This window comes from Quercus lobata, chromosome 3 (assembly GCF_001633185.2).
Source record: "Quercus lobata isolate SW786 chromosome 3, ValleyOak3.0 Primary Assembly, whole genome shotgun sequence".
Lineage (NCBI taxonomy): Eukaryota > Viridiplantae > Streptophyta > Magnoliopsida > Fagales > Fagaceae > Quercus > Quercus lobata.
This window is the reverse complement of record NC_044906.1, coordinates 11,095,411-11,111,109: the sequence shown is the minus strand read 5'-3', so window position 1 is coordinate 11,111,109 and position 15,699 is coordinate 11,095,411. Positions and strand designations below refer to the sequence as shown.

The window sequence follows — 15,699 nt, the reverse complement described above, 5'->3', positions numbered from 1 at the left end:
ATGGTTGAAAAAAAGTTCAGGTAAATAAAATTATTTTAATTTTAATTTTTGTCCTTTTTTGGTTGTCCTATAGGTTCCTCTTTTTCACTTCCAGTCCATTAGAGTTTTATTTTATTTTATTTTGCTGAATCAGTCCATTAGAGTTTTACCCAGGCCAAATAGTTCAATTAATTTTCTCCCTTACAAAAGGAAGACAAGGATACCAAGTGTACAAAAGTTGGCCCACAGCTAGTACATCCCCACCTACAAGAACCATTGACTACCTTGACCCATGGAGATAAAATAGAAAAGCACCAACAAACAGTCAATGACAAAGCATAGCAAAAGTGTAAAAGCAGAACCAAAGAGACGACAAAAAAGATATCAATGTTGGTCCCTAAGATGGAGTCAAACACACAAGAGAGTTAGAGAGAGAGGGTAAACACTTTCAAATAGGAGGTCCAAGGGGAAGGCTTTATTTGAATTCCTCGCTTCTCCAACGTTTTCCCTTTGAGAAAACCTAAACATTGAAAGTGTTGGATATTTTTATAAAAAAAGAATATTATATTTATTTTAATACTCATTTATGTGTATCAGTTATCCCTTAATGCCAGATATTTGATTGCTAAATTTTGAAATTCAAATATAATTCAAAATTTGAATAGCTTTTGTCAATGGTTTTAATCAGGAAATTTATGAAAATTAATGTGAATTTTAATATCATATATTGCGACCTTTTGGTATACTTTCCTTTATAAACTTTTGCTTTAAAACGTTTCTTTTAATATATTTAATAGCAATGTTATAGATAGAAAGATATTGTAAAACTATATATTTATATAATTTACTATTGATGGGTTATAGCATTATATATTGCTTTCCATTCTTGGTTATAATTATTGTGTATGGTCAAAGTTTCAAAAGAAAGTATTAGTTGATAGCTAAAAGATAGCCACGTTAGGAGCTGTAATTTTGTTTTTAATGGCATTATAACACTAAAAGGCAAACTTGATTTGTCTATTAACTTACCTCACCTATATACTTTGGTAAGAGGGTTTGATCGGTTTATATATAATATATGCATAAAAAGAAAGCTATTCATCACACATTGATTTCAACAATTTTATGTCCATTTAAAGTTTTAAAATTTGCAAACGTTTTTATTTTTTTGCTAAGGACAAGCCACGGGTCTGGCTTTATATATATATATATATATATATATATGGAAAGAACTAAAAGTTATACACACGTTTTTATTTTTGAATTAGAAAGCTACAAACTTTTCAAAAACAATTTTTTGTCTTAAACACTTACCATCTATTGCTTCTTACTGCTCACAAAAATAATTTATTTTTTACAAAACTTTCTGGGAAAAGAAAGTACTATAGAGAGCTTATATCCTACGAGTAGGGATGGCAATTTTTGCCTGACCCGTGGATACCCGGTCCGGTCCGACCCTAATGGGCCGGGTTTTACCCGATCCGATTAGAAATAGGGTCGGGTATGGGTTTTAAAAAAATAACCCGAAACGGGTCCGGGTCGGGTCCGGGTTTTATTAAAAAAATCCAGACCCGACCCGTATAAAAACCCGGTACCTAAAATTACAAAAATACCCTAATATATATATAAACCTATAATCTAACCCTAACTATTCCCTCATTTCTTCTTCACTCTTCAATCTTCAGCTGCCGCAGCCCCTCTCCCTCCTTTCTGCCTCACGCCTCCGCGCAGCCCAGTCCAACACTCCGCACTCCTCCCTCCCTCACGCCTCCCTCTGCCTCACGCCTCACGTCTCCCTCTGCCTCACGCCTCCCTCCTCCCTCTCCCTCACGCCTCACGCGCAGCGCAGTCCAACAGTTCCTCACTTCGATCAGCTCAGTCCGACCCTCCCTCACTCACACACTTCCTCAGTCAGTCAGTCACTGAGTCCGTGAGCCTTCCCTCCCTCGCTCAGCTCAGCAGTCAGTCAGGTATTCTTAATTTCTTATTTCATTTTCACTGAGTCCGTGAAGTTCGTTTTTATCTTTTGATTCTTTTCCTTAACTGCTTTGTCTTAAATATCTTTGTTGTTGAAAGGGTTTTTTTCTATTTTGTATATCTGCTGGGTTTTCTTTACTTTTGATAATAATACTATCTATGTTTGTGAGAAAAAGCCCTCTGATCTTTGTTTGGTACCTGGGAAAATCTAGGAAAGTGCTATTATTATGTTTTAGTCAATAACTGAATTATTGTAGACTGAATTATTGTTGAATTTATTGTAAATATTGGTTTGCATAATCTATATGCTTGTATCTCTCCTAGTTTACTCATTTATGAATTTTAGAAATAGAAAGACCCAGTATGGTTTTAAATTCTTTGTTGATATTGTAAGCTATAAATGTGTTTTTTTGAAATGTTTATGGTGATTGAATCTAGTTTTATTGAGTGAATAATATACCATTGTAAGTTTGTTACAGCAGGACACCTACACAATTTACTTTATTTTGGTTAAATTGTTTGCTTTATGCAAAAGCAAGTTTGTAACGCTAGTGAAAATATTTAAACATAATTTTGTACTTACTAATCCCATTAGAGCTTTTCACAGAAATATTGGAATTGCAGTGTATTTAACATAATTAGGATATGTGAAGTTTTAATGTCTTATGTGTGGTGTTTCATTGAATTTGTTGTGATGATAATAATAATGTTTATTTGGGTTTTGGGTGGGTGAGGGTTTGGTTTATGGGTTAAGGTGTTTGTGATGTTATACTGTTATTGGGTTTGTTAACTATTGATCTGTTGTATTTTGTGAGAGATTTTCAAATTAACTCTGTTAATTTTGTTTTTTGTGTTTGTTGGGAATGCAGAGCCTAAAACGGAGATGGAAGACACAAACACATACACAAACAAATCTGGGAGTTGTGCCACAATTGATGGGAGTTGTATCACAATTGATGAAGATTAAACATTTTGTATTAATTTAGTAGTTTTTTTTTTTTAATTTCTTAGACTTGTTGGATTAATATGTTGGTTTGTAATTATTCTAAACTTGTGGGATTTATTTTGTAGCTTTTTAATTTCTTGAACTCGTTGAACTTTTGATACTTATTTCTTGGACTTGTTTGATTTATTTTATTTTTATGTTTAGCTAGTGATTTGGGTCACGTTATTTAGGCTTGAATTTGAATATGTAGGTTTGAATGTAGGCAAAAATAAATTTGGGCTTAATTTTTTTATTTGGAATATGTAGGCTTGAACGGCAAAAATAAACCTGGGCTTGAACTTAAGGAAAAAATAAATCTGGGCTTAAATTTTTTTTTTTTTTTGGTTGGGCCATGAACTGGGCCCAAGTCCTAAACGGGGCCCGCAGGACCCGTGGGGCCCGGCTGGGGCGGGTCCGGGCCCCGGGAAAAAACCCGGTTCCCTAAACGGGTCGGGTTCGGGTTACGGGTCGAGTCCGGGTATGAAAAAACCCGGCCCGAACCCGACCCGTTGCCATTCCTACCTACGAGCAATGTAGGCTCGCAAGGATAATCAGCAAAGGTGGCTGGGCTATTGTATCCTGGGAGCAACATGCAGAAACTATTTGTCTAACTACATCAGATATACTGTAGACAGCACGATTTGTCTCAAGATAGTAACTTAGTCCACGCCTCATCTCCGCCACCTCTTCTGGTAAAATAAAATTGTGTAATTTACAAGGAAAATTCAAGTATTATCTCTCCTTTATTTCCAACAGAAAGGACACCACATTTCCATAAAAAATTTCAAACAAATGTGGCAGAAATTTTAAAACTTCAACAAATTTAGATATTATTATTACCTAGTAGTTGTGTTCCTCAAATTTTGATTCGTCCCTTCACAAGTAACAGGCTGTTTAAAGAGCATAGAAATCAAGGTATTAATATGGGTGAGTTACAGAGTTATCCATCAATGGTTTCGGTCTACAATAACCAAAGTCTGCGAGAAGAGAGTGGAATCAATGAGAAGAGATTAAGTTTTGATCATGGGGATTAGGCAAGAAGAGATGTGGCTGTCAAGAAGGATTTCATCTTGGGTTAGGATTCAAAATTTCATTTTGGGGATTTTGAATTCAATCAAGTTTGAGTTGTTTCCTAGTGAGGATGGTGTTGATTATAAGTGGGTCATGTGAGACTCACGTGGGATTTTTAATAGTAGTGGAAGCTGAGGTGGAAGGGTTGACGTGGAAGGATTATTTATATTTTAATTTAATTATGCCACGTGTACATTCTGTTTGTCACCTAAGCAGATTTAGTTAGTCGTCTAATGGTAAGTACCAAATTGATTGTGACTTGAAAATAGTAGGGACTAAATTAACTACTTCCAAAATGTAGGAACCAAATTAACCGTGACCCCAAAACGTAGGGACCAAAATGTTGTTTTTACCAAAAAAAAAAAAAAAATTGAAGTACTAATGTGCACTTTTGAGAAGAATGGAGGGCTAAAAAATGCCACGTCTCAAAAAGGTGTCATTGATAAGTGAATTAACGAATCCACATGTAAGTAAAACTTAGTTCACTCCATCTCTCTCACATATACATAATCATGCATCTATTATATGCCTAAAAGCATTAAAGGAATACCCTTGTCGTGTATCTTTCTTGTGTCTCCTTTTTTTTTTTTTTTTTTTTTTTGGTTCCTCTATTAGTATTTTTTTCCTTTTCTTTTTTCTTTTCCATCTTTTTTCACTTTTCTGTGTTCCTTTCATTGGTTTGCTATTTCAGCTCAGACCAAGAAAGTCCAGAAATGACAACCTTCTTCTCAATCTAATTGATGGATTATATAACCAAGTTCCTAGCTAGCTTAGCTCTAAGTCTAACGACCAGGGACGGAACCATTCTTTTGATCACTGGATTTTGGAAAATTTTTTTTAAAGGTATATTTGAGCTTCATTTAGTATTGTTATTTCATCTTAAGAAATAACAATAGTTCAACCTTTATATTTATAAAATGTTAAGACCATGTGTGAATTTTATTTTATTTTTTTTCTTCAGATAGTTAGTTTTATCTTTTAGTTTAATTGAATAATTAATTACATAATGAAATATAAAAGTGGATTTTCATTTTTGTTTAAACTCTAGCATCACCCGCCCTTAATCGAAATCCTGACTTCGTTCCTGCTAACGACCTTTGTTTGTATACACTTGTATAGTATACTCCTTGTGTACTTGAAGTATAGTATAGTACAAAGAGTATACTATACTATACTATACTAAACTTGGAGTATATTATACTATACATTGTTCTTGCATCTGAATAGGTGTAAACATGCACACATATTTTTTTTGATAAGCAATAAAGCTTTATTAACATAAAAAATAAAAATAAAAATAAAATGCACCCAAGTAAGTAAATTATACAAGTGATGCAATCAATTACAAAGATTGGTTTCTTGATGCTAAAAACCAATCCATTTAAAAAAGAATAACTTGAGATCTAAAATAACGTGTTTCCTGTGCTTTATACACTTTATACATTCATATTCATACTGCCTAACAAGAAATATCCACTTTACTTTTTAATAATAATAACAAATTACTTATTTTTTGCAGGTTTCGTCATGCCTCCTAAGGTTAAGGAGTCATATCCCACGATATTAGCCTTGTGTCTAGGTATTTTTATCATGTAGAATAGAGTTTCATTTACTTACACTACAAGCGATGTCCAAGACATGCCATATGGTTAGCACACTAATTCAATTCTCTAAAACGGTGAACAATTTGAGTCCAGTATCCTTTACAATGACCTTAATATCCTCAAAATGAGAATTTAGTATATCAGGGACTATGCCCTTGTTCATCACAAAATCAATGGAATCTTTACAACCCCAACAATTACCCAACAAACCAGACACTTACTCTTCGACTTTGGAGATCATCTAGTGATTTTAAATATGGATGGGTCAGTTGTATATGCAAGAGATTCTGGACATGCTGGGCAATTACCTTTTCCAGCAAATTGCCCAACATGTCCAAATAGTGAGTTTTATCTTTTAGTTTAATTGAATAATTAATTACATAATGAAATATAAAAGTGGATTTTCATTTTTGTTTAAACTCTAGCATCAGCCGCCCTTAATCAAAATCCTGACTTCGTTCCTACTAAAGACCTTTTTTTGTATAATAGTATAGTATAATACAAAGAGTATACTATACTATACTTGGAGTATACTATACTATACTATACATTGCTCTTGCATCTGAATAGGTGTAAACATGCACACATATTTTTTTGATAATTAATAAAGATTTATTGACATAAAAAATGAAAAAAAAAAAACACCCAAGTAAACTATACAAGTGATACAATCAATCACCTTTTCCAACAAATTTCACAACATGTCTACAACCTCCTACATATACAACTGACCCATCCACATTTAAAATTATTGGACGCGGTTGGGATGCAGGGTTTAGCCTGGACACGGTTGCATGCGTGTCCTACACAAATTTTTAATTTAAAAAAAAAAAAAAAAAAAAAAAAAAACCTATTGCAAGGAGATTTTCAAAATAAATCGTTGCAATATATGGAATTTATTGCAACGAAAATCTAGTATTGCATAAACCTATTACTTTTTTTTTAAATAAAAAAATAACCTATTGCAACGAGGATATTAAGGTCATTTTAATGGATAGTGGACTCAAACTTGATGTTGTTCACCGTTTTAGAGAATTGAATTGGTGTGCTGACCATATGGCACATCTCGGACGTCACTTGTAGAATAAGAAAATGAAATTCTGGACAGAATCCATTCCAAGGGGCTAAAGCGTTGCTTAGAGGTGGAGCTATTACCCAATACTACAAAGAGGGTTTTTAAGGAGATGAGACTAAAGAAGAACATGTAACCCACAACAGGCTTAAGGCAGTTGACACTAATGCATTGGTCATTAATCATGACAACTTAAATGTGTCATTTGGATTTTTTATCTCAACAAATCTTCTCTATCTTTTCCACTTTAGGATGTGTTTGTTTGGAAGTGAAATAGAATGGATAGAAAACTTTTGAGAGAAAATGAGAAGGAAAACTTTTTTGTTGTATTGATTTTTGCATACTTTTTGAAACTATGTGTTTGAATGTAAATTCAACAAGTTGTGAATATATTTTGTTTTTTGACATATGTATTGAAATGAAGTATTTCAAATTTTTCATCTTTATGCATATCTTTAATTTGTAAGTATAGTAACTATTTATGGTTTTTGAATTGCAAAAGAGGTTAATGAAAAAATTATTATTTAAAAAATGATTTATTTATTTTTTAAATTTAAAAAAATTAATAAAAAATTACCTATTACAACGAGATTTTCAAAGTAAATCGTTGCAATATATTGAATTTTTTGCAATGAGATTTTCAAAATTTCTTCATTTTCTCTTAATTTTTCTTTTTCTCTTAATCTCTCAGATTAACAAAGATGTTAGTTTTCTTTAATCTATTTACGATTTGTAAAGGCATGCGGATCTATTGTCTGTACTGCCACCAAAAAAAAAAAAAAAACCATGAATCAAAAGATGAAAAACATGGAGGCGAGAATAGAGTACAAGAAGAGAGTAAAAGAAAAAAGAAAAAAAAAATGTCATCTGATAGAAAGCAAGAAAAAGAAGAAGAAACACCTAAAATAATGTTTTCTCTACCTCAAATCCATCTCTCTCTACTATGAAAGTCAAATTTGCCACTCTCCCTCAGTACACTAAGAGTAATCTCCGGCAATCTACAATAGGTACAAAACCCCTTTCACATCATCTTTGTGTTTTTGTTTATTGTTAGGGTTTTAGAAATATGACCTCTCCACCCAAGTAAACTATACAAGTGATACAATCAATCACCTTTCCCAGCAAATTGTACAACATGTCTAGAACCTCCTACCTATACAACTGACCCATCCACTTTAAAATCATTGGATGCGGTTGGGACGCAAGGTTTAGCTTGGACACAGTTGCATGTGCGTCCTACACAAATTTTTAATAAAAATATAATCTATTTCAACAAGATTTTTAAAGTAAATTGTTACAATATATGAAATTTATTGTAACAAAAATCTAGTGTTGCATAAATCTATTACTTTTTTTTACTAAAAAAATAACCTATTGCAACGAGGATATAAGGTTATTGTAAAGGATAGTGGACTCAAACTTGATGTTGTTCACCTTTCCTAGCAAATTGCACAACATGTCTAGAACCTCCTACATATACAACTAGCTAATCCACATTTAAAATCATTGGACGTGGTTGCATGCGCGTCCTACACAAATTTTTAATAAAAAAATAATCTATTGCAATGAGATTTTCAAAGTAAATCGTTGCAATATATGGAATTTATTGCAACGGAAATCAAGTGTTGCATAAACCGATTGCTTTTTTTAAATAAAAAAATAAACTATTGCTACGAGGATATTAAGGTCATTGTAAAGGATAGTGGACTCAAACTTGATGTTGTTCACCATTTTAGAGAATTGAATCGGTATGCTAACCATATGGCACATCTTGGATGTCGCTTGTAGTGTAAGAAAATGAAACTCTGGACAGAATCCATTCCAATGGGCTAAAGCGTTGCTTAGAGGCGAAGTCAAGTTTTTAAAAACCGGTACGAAGAAAGAACCGAAAAATGAGCTAATTATCAGTTTTCTAGTCGGACCAGGGTTCGATCGATGGTCAAACCGATGACGTCATAAATAATTTAATTAAAATATTAAAATAATTTTATTTATATTTTAAATTTTAGTATTTTATATTAAGAAAATATAAAAAATAAAAATAAAAAGTGTTTTTTTCCATACCACCTTCCTATTCTTGTCAGTAATAGTTCACAAAGAATAAACTATTTAGCATTTAAGCTTCATCTTTTAGTTTGTACAAACAATAGCATAACTTTAACTATTTATTTATTCAAGAAAAAAAAAAAAAAAAAAAACCAAAGTCAGATGACTTGACTAGTCACTGACTTATTACTCCTTTATAAATTCACTTTCCCACTCCACCCTTCCTAGCCACACGTTTACTATTTCTTTAATTTTTTTTTCCCTTTAATACATGGTATACACCTTATAAAGCTGGCACTCCACTACATACACTCCCCACTTTACTTACCATCAAAACACTATTTTTCCAGTCTTCTGTCCTCCACAAAATCCATATCTCCCTCTATCTCTCAGTCTCACTCAGGAAGTTAGAACTTAGATTTATTACTTATCTCTACAATATCATCAATGGTTCCTCTCTTACTCACTGAAAATCTGTAGATACCACTCCAAGATGCTAATTTCAACGCCAAGCATGAACATTCAGTCATTTTCTCTCTCTCAAGCATAGCCAACCTTAAGAAAAAGGACTTTATTGCAAAAATCTGTCCTTACTATCAGCAGATCTAAGAAAAAAGAAGATTTTTATTGCAAAAAAAGCTCCATTGCAGATTTTTTTCAACAATATTGCAAAATCGGTTCGAACTTTCCGATTTTCGGTTCTCAGGTTGAACCGGCTAGTTTGCACTATTTATCGGTTTTAAAGCTATTTCCAGTTTTTTACTATAATCGGACTGGATTGAAGGCCGGTTCTTGGTTGAACCAGTTGGACCGGCCGGTCCGGTTCGGTTTTTAAAACCATGGGCGAAGCTACTACCTCTCATTAGACTGACATTAATTTTTGACTTTAATCTATGTGACATTTAAACTTTTTAGACTGATTAATTTCACAATTTTCACTTGGGTGCTATTGCCAACCCCTCTTTTATTAGAGCATGTATGTATGACACTTAAATAATATTGGCTCCTTGTTGTCTACATCACACATCTAATTTTTTTTAATTGCAGTTTTGATGAAGTATATGATGCCAAGGAAAAAGTTGAATAGTAGGTATATGTTAAATTTTTTTAAAAAAAATTGTTATGGTGAATTCTTTTTAATATGATCTGAATCTTTTTGAATTCTTTTTAAGATGATCTGAATCTTTTCTCTTATTTTTCAGTCATGAAAATTCCTAGGTGTTTCAAAACCTTGATCTGTACAAGGAAAAGTTTAAGCAATTGAGGGGACAGATTAGTTACTTCAAGACTACTTTAAGGACTAATAGAAATTTCTTTCTTTTTAAATTTGTTCTATATTTTTTTTATTTGTTTCATTTTTCTTTTTTTTGAAGATTTCAGTGGAGACGTATATTGATCTTCATTCCAACTTCCCAGTACAAACTCTCTCTCTCTCTCTCTCTCTCTCTCTCTCTCTCATTGACACACTTCAGAGAAGGTTGCATCACACAAATCATAAAATCCTGGTTTCTTAAAGTGCATCCTTCACTTTGAATAAACATTTTGAATTTGAATTTCCTTTTGTTTCTTCATTTGTGGCAGCAACAATGATAATGATACATCCACCAATTCAATTGACCCATTAAACTTTTCCAAAATGAAAAAATCAATTTCTTGAAAAGTTCATGTAGGCAATAGAACTTTGCTTTGATAATCAATATCTTGAAAAGATGGTGTAGGCAATAGAACCTTGCTTTGATACACATCAACCTCGAAAAGTGGTGTAGGCAATAGAACCTTACTTTGATAATCAATATATTGGAAAGTTGGTGTAGGCAATAGAACCTTGCTTTGATATGCAACATCAACCTTGAAATAAGTCACTTTGTCATTCATGTCTTTTGCTTCAACCTCATATTCGTTACACAGTACTTGATACAAGTGAATTTTAACGTTTATTACATAGTACTTGATCAATTTCAACGTCATCGACAATTGCCATGATAGGAACCCAATAGTTCTATCAAGACACAAGATTAGCTATAGTAGTAGTTTTTTGAGGGAACTAGGCCTCCTAGAGAAGATTAGAGATAGAGATAAAGATATGAAAGAAGAGAATTAGAGCAACAGAGTAGAAGTATCGTGTTATTTCATCTATATCTCAATTACAATCCTGATGCCTTACTTATAGGAGTACAATTGGTAACATTCTGTTGTACAAACAATTTCAGTCCTTTCTAACTAATTAACTAACCAATCAACAATACAACTGCCTCAAGTAACTAACTAATCCACCCATTAATGTAGTGGCCAAATTCTAACTTCCAACTCAGTACTTTAACTGATAACAACACAATAGCCAAACTCTATCATTACATCCCCTTTAAAAACCTTGCAAGGTAAGAATGTTCTAATCTTAAACCGACCTTTTTGAGTTTATAGATGGACTAATGTAGATAGGATTTTGAGTTTAAATGTGTAGTTATAGATGGACTAATGTAGATAGGATTTAACATGAGTTTATAGATGGATTGATGGAGTTTTGAGTTTAAATGTGTTGATTTTACACTTTTTCTATAGATAGGCTTTTCTTATATATGGATTGATGTGGACAGTTTTTGAATTTAAATGGTTTCAAAAAATGGTATCTCTCAATGCTTGAAAGGAAATGGTTGAGTGTTAATGATGAAATTTAGGAATAATTTTTGTGAGATGGTAGAGATCATACACATATTTTCTAATTTAAACTCAATTAAATCAACATGGTATTGCAATTAGCTTAACTAGTTTTCTCCAATATTTCAATAAGTTTTACCAAGAATCTTGTAGCTTCCAATAGAGACATTCATGATTTAAATCTCCCAACTATCAATGTATAAAAAATTTCAATAAATTTCCTTGTAAAAATTGTAATATTTAGTTATTTTATAGAGAAAATAGAAAGACACTAAGATTGCATGATATAGTGGTTAATACTGATAAGCATGTTTCATGCCTACTAAAAAAATGCATATATCATTCAATTTTTTTTTTTTTTTTTTTTGTATTACTAATTTTTCCCCATTTTTGTTAGAGCTTCAATTGTTGCATGATATAGTGTTACAATTGTTTCTCACATTAAAAAAAAAATATTGTTTCTTGTATAAATCTTAGAAAAATGATATTAAAATTTCATTATACTATAGCAAAATAAATATATTTATTCTAACACACACACACATATATATCACATGTTACTGAAAGGAGTTAGAAAATTTAAAGGATTGAGATTAATTTTAGTGAATTCACAAATTTTTAATTTTTTTTATGGCTTTTGTGTTAATTGTTGTCAAAGCAGCTAAACATAAGTAAGAATGTCATATTCTAAATTTATTATTATTATTCCAACTAAAAATTATCTCTTTTATAGAGTTTATAAAAATAATCATATAAATTCATTTAATATAAATAGTTAATGCACAACTATAGATAATTAATATATGCATTTACTCTATGGTTAATTCAATGAACTAATAATTTGATATAAATGCAAACTTTGTTGATTTAGAAGCCTAAATAAAGAAAACTTCAAGAAATGCGCCACATGGTAGAACTTTATGCTTTCCCGTATGAGGTCTTTACTTATATATATATATATAATGATATTGATTTGGGATTTTAGCCCCCAAGTGATCTTATCATCTTATTAGGATAGAACGTAGATAATTGTATCTGAAATGCTGCTTATGGAAACAATTGGAAACAAATGAGATTCAATTTTCCAACTTTTTCCCTCCTGCTTGTGGGTTGTCAAAGTGGATTTAGTACATTAGGAATAAAAAATAAAAAAATAAAAATCTTTTGATTTAATGTTTTTCCCCATATTGCGGTTGGCTTCAATTCTATATGAAAGCCTTGAAGCTATATTTGCTCATGAAACCCTGTGGAAGTTATACACCTTAAACTGCTGTTAAATCCTAATTTCCTGACTAGAAAGCCTTTCTTTACCAAGTGAGTGCAAAAGAATACTTAACCCCAATTGATGTCACAAAATTGCAGACTGCAAAATTTAACAGAGCGTGCTCCATATTGGTACATCAATAGCATCCTGGAATTACTACAATTGACGTATGCCACCTGGTTTGCTGTCACAATACATTTAATGTTTGCTCCCATTTAGTGATTAGTCAATCATAAGGTTTCCAATCATAAAATAGTACCGAAGATATTTGAAAATTTTAAGAGATTATATGGTGAAGAGGGAAAAGTAATCTTGTAAATTGTTTATTTTGTTAGTAGTTATTCACCTTCCAAGGCTAGATTCAGCGTGACAACAAGAATATTGTACACTTGTTGCTCCACTAATGTACATGAGCAAGGTGTGGCAGCCTCCACAGACCAACTTGGCCATTTTAGTGCCTGTCAAAGAATTATACTAGCAGAAATCGAGTGTTCATTTGTCATGTCTACTTACTCGGTCCAAATATAGATTGAACACTCAAAATTGAACTGAACTTGCTATATGACACTGCTGTGACTGCATTGCAGACAGCACAGCATACAGAAGTTGCTCCAACGAGATACAGTAAAAGGTTTTGACATCCAGAACACCCAATCTGGCTCTGCGCACTTGATCACCAATATGGACATAAACTATTTCATCAGTCATAACTAAGAGAAAGATAACAACTTTGCACTAGTACAAAATTACAAAGTTCCAGCATTAACACTGTACTGAAATGCCATAAAGAGTCTTCAGAAAGTCAGGTGATATTATATTTGACTGTTTTCAGCGTACACTATTTATAAGTATCCCGATCCTTAAATTTTTGTTCCATATTCCACTCGATACTTAAGAACAATAAAGCGTATTGGCTATTCCAGCATTTGCCATAAAGAATAGTTTTTCCCTTCTATCTTAATCATTCCTTTCAGTGATAATAAGGAGGTCGAAGGTCTGTCTTTTTATCTCTCTCTCTCTAGGTGCTGAGTTATATTTTACTCAATGTTAGATATGTAATATTTGGCATATTAAGTTGGATCTGGTTCCTATCATTTAACTGATAGTGTGCTCTTTGCACTTTCTTGGAAAAAGGTTTTGGCTTATTTCACCCTTCTAGATATTTTCCATCATTTTTTGTTTTTGTTTTGAACACTTGAGAAGTAAGATCGAATATAAAATAATTTTTTTAGATTTAGAAAATAATAAATATGAAGGAGATAAAGAAAACATACTCTATTTGAGAGCCCCGGAAAATATTTGCAAAAGAGATTAAATCAAGGGAAAACTGCTTCGATAAATTGCTCAAGATATATTATATCACCAACAAATGAACTTCAAGTTTATACCAATAAGGTAACAATCAATATAATAAGATATTTAGATCCCTTTGGAGAAGCTCCAATATCAACCATGTAAAATGGGATTGTATCAAAATACTAAAATTAATCACATGTGGAACGATCAAACCAACCTATATGCCCAAAATGGGAATGAGCTAGGGTTATAAACTATAATCTATAGTTTGATAATAGAGTTCATAATAACAAGGAAAAATCTTAAATTTTATCCACAAACTTAAATTGATTTATAGCATCAGGGGGCATTTTGCAATATGATCACAATTCAGTGGACCAAAAATTTTATAATATCTGGAATTCATACCGAATAAATGTGAACTTAATACACATAAATGAAGTACAATCCGGGAAATTCAATAATCATAGAAGCCCAACAATTATCTACCATTCTCGATGCAGAGGATTCATCTTACTCCAATAAACATTCAATAAAGCATACACTCTAATAATAATAATTATACAACTATATAAACAACATCAATCATTCAATATGTGAAAACCATACAACGAAGCGCAATGTCATGAAAAGGGTACTTAAAATCTTGACTTTCATCCTTTCCTGCAAAACCAAAATCCCATTTTCAGATAAAATACAATGCAGCTTATATAACAGAACAAGGGGAACATTGATACAAATGGCGATTGAAGGAACATTGGAAACAGTGCCAAACAACACAGATATGAAAACATTGTCTATGTAATACAAAAGGTGACTGAAGGGAACAATGAAAACAGTGCCAAAGAACAAAAATATGAAAACATTGTCTATGTAATACACAAGGTGACTGAACGGAACAATGGAAACAGTGCCAATTATCAAGAACACTCTTTTTGAAATGCAAATAACACAGATATTAAAAAAAATTTGAGTAATACAAGTGGTGATTGAAAGGAATAATGGAAAACAGTGCCCCAAATTATAAATTTTTTTTAATGGAATTTCCAGTCAATAGATTATATGGGGAAACAACAGAAAACCAAAAGGAAACACCATTTGGTTGCTGAAAAAGTGTAGGGGTGTTTTCCATTTGGGAAAATAGAGCGACACAGCACATAAAGATTCAAGCTTTTTACTCATTTTCTCAGGAAACAAACGGAAATAAGAACTTTCACAATTTCTAACAAGAGAGAGAGAGAGAGAAAAAAAAATTACCTTGTTTAGTTTAACCGGCAAAGGATGACAATTGAAAACAATGGATTATAGCAAAGGTATTGATCTGAGAGGCAATTGTAAAGATTTGAATTGAAGGGTTTTGGGTTCATAATTTTCCCACTCTTTTTCACTATGGAGTGCGGACTTCTTTGAGCTTTGTTGTAATGTTGTGCTTCACGTGCAAGACGGTGCCCTTAATCTTGCAATCATTAAACGGCATGTCGTAAGTTGGTTCTCGGCTAAATGATTATTATTATTATTATTTTTTTAAAGCTTGGCTAAATGATTGATTATTTATTGTTGTATATTTTTCTCATTTCAATTACAACCGCCCTACATTGGGAGAGAATATATACTCTCTCTCTCTTTTTTTTTTTTTTTTTTTTTTCCTGAGAAACTAATAGATATATACTTAATATATCATAATAATAATAAAATAAAAAATAAATATGTAATGGCCACTTGCTAGTTGTCACTAACTTAATATGCTGTT

At 32.1% G+C, this 15,699-nt stretch overlaps 1 long non-coding RNA gene across 1 annotated transcript; it reads left to right on the top strand.

Moving 5' to 3' along the window:
• Positions 1–1,619: 1,619 nt before the first annotated feature.
• Positions 1,620–3,066, top strand: LOC115982213. Its single transcript, XR_004089553.1, has 2 exons — positions 1,620–1,949; positions 2,826–3,066. It is a non-coding gene; the product is annotated as an uncharacterized LOC115982213 (long non-coding RNA).
• The last annotated feature ends 12,633 nt before the right edge of the window (positions 3,067–15,699 follow it).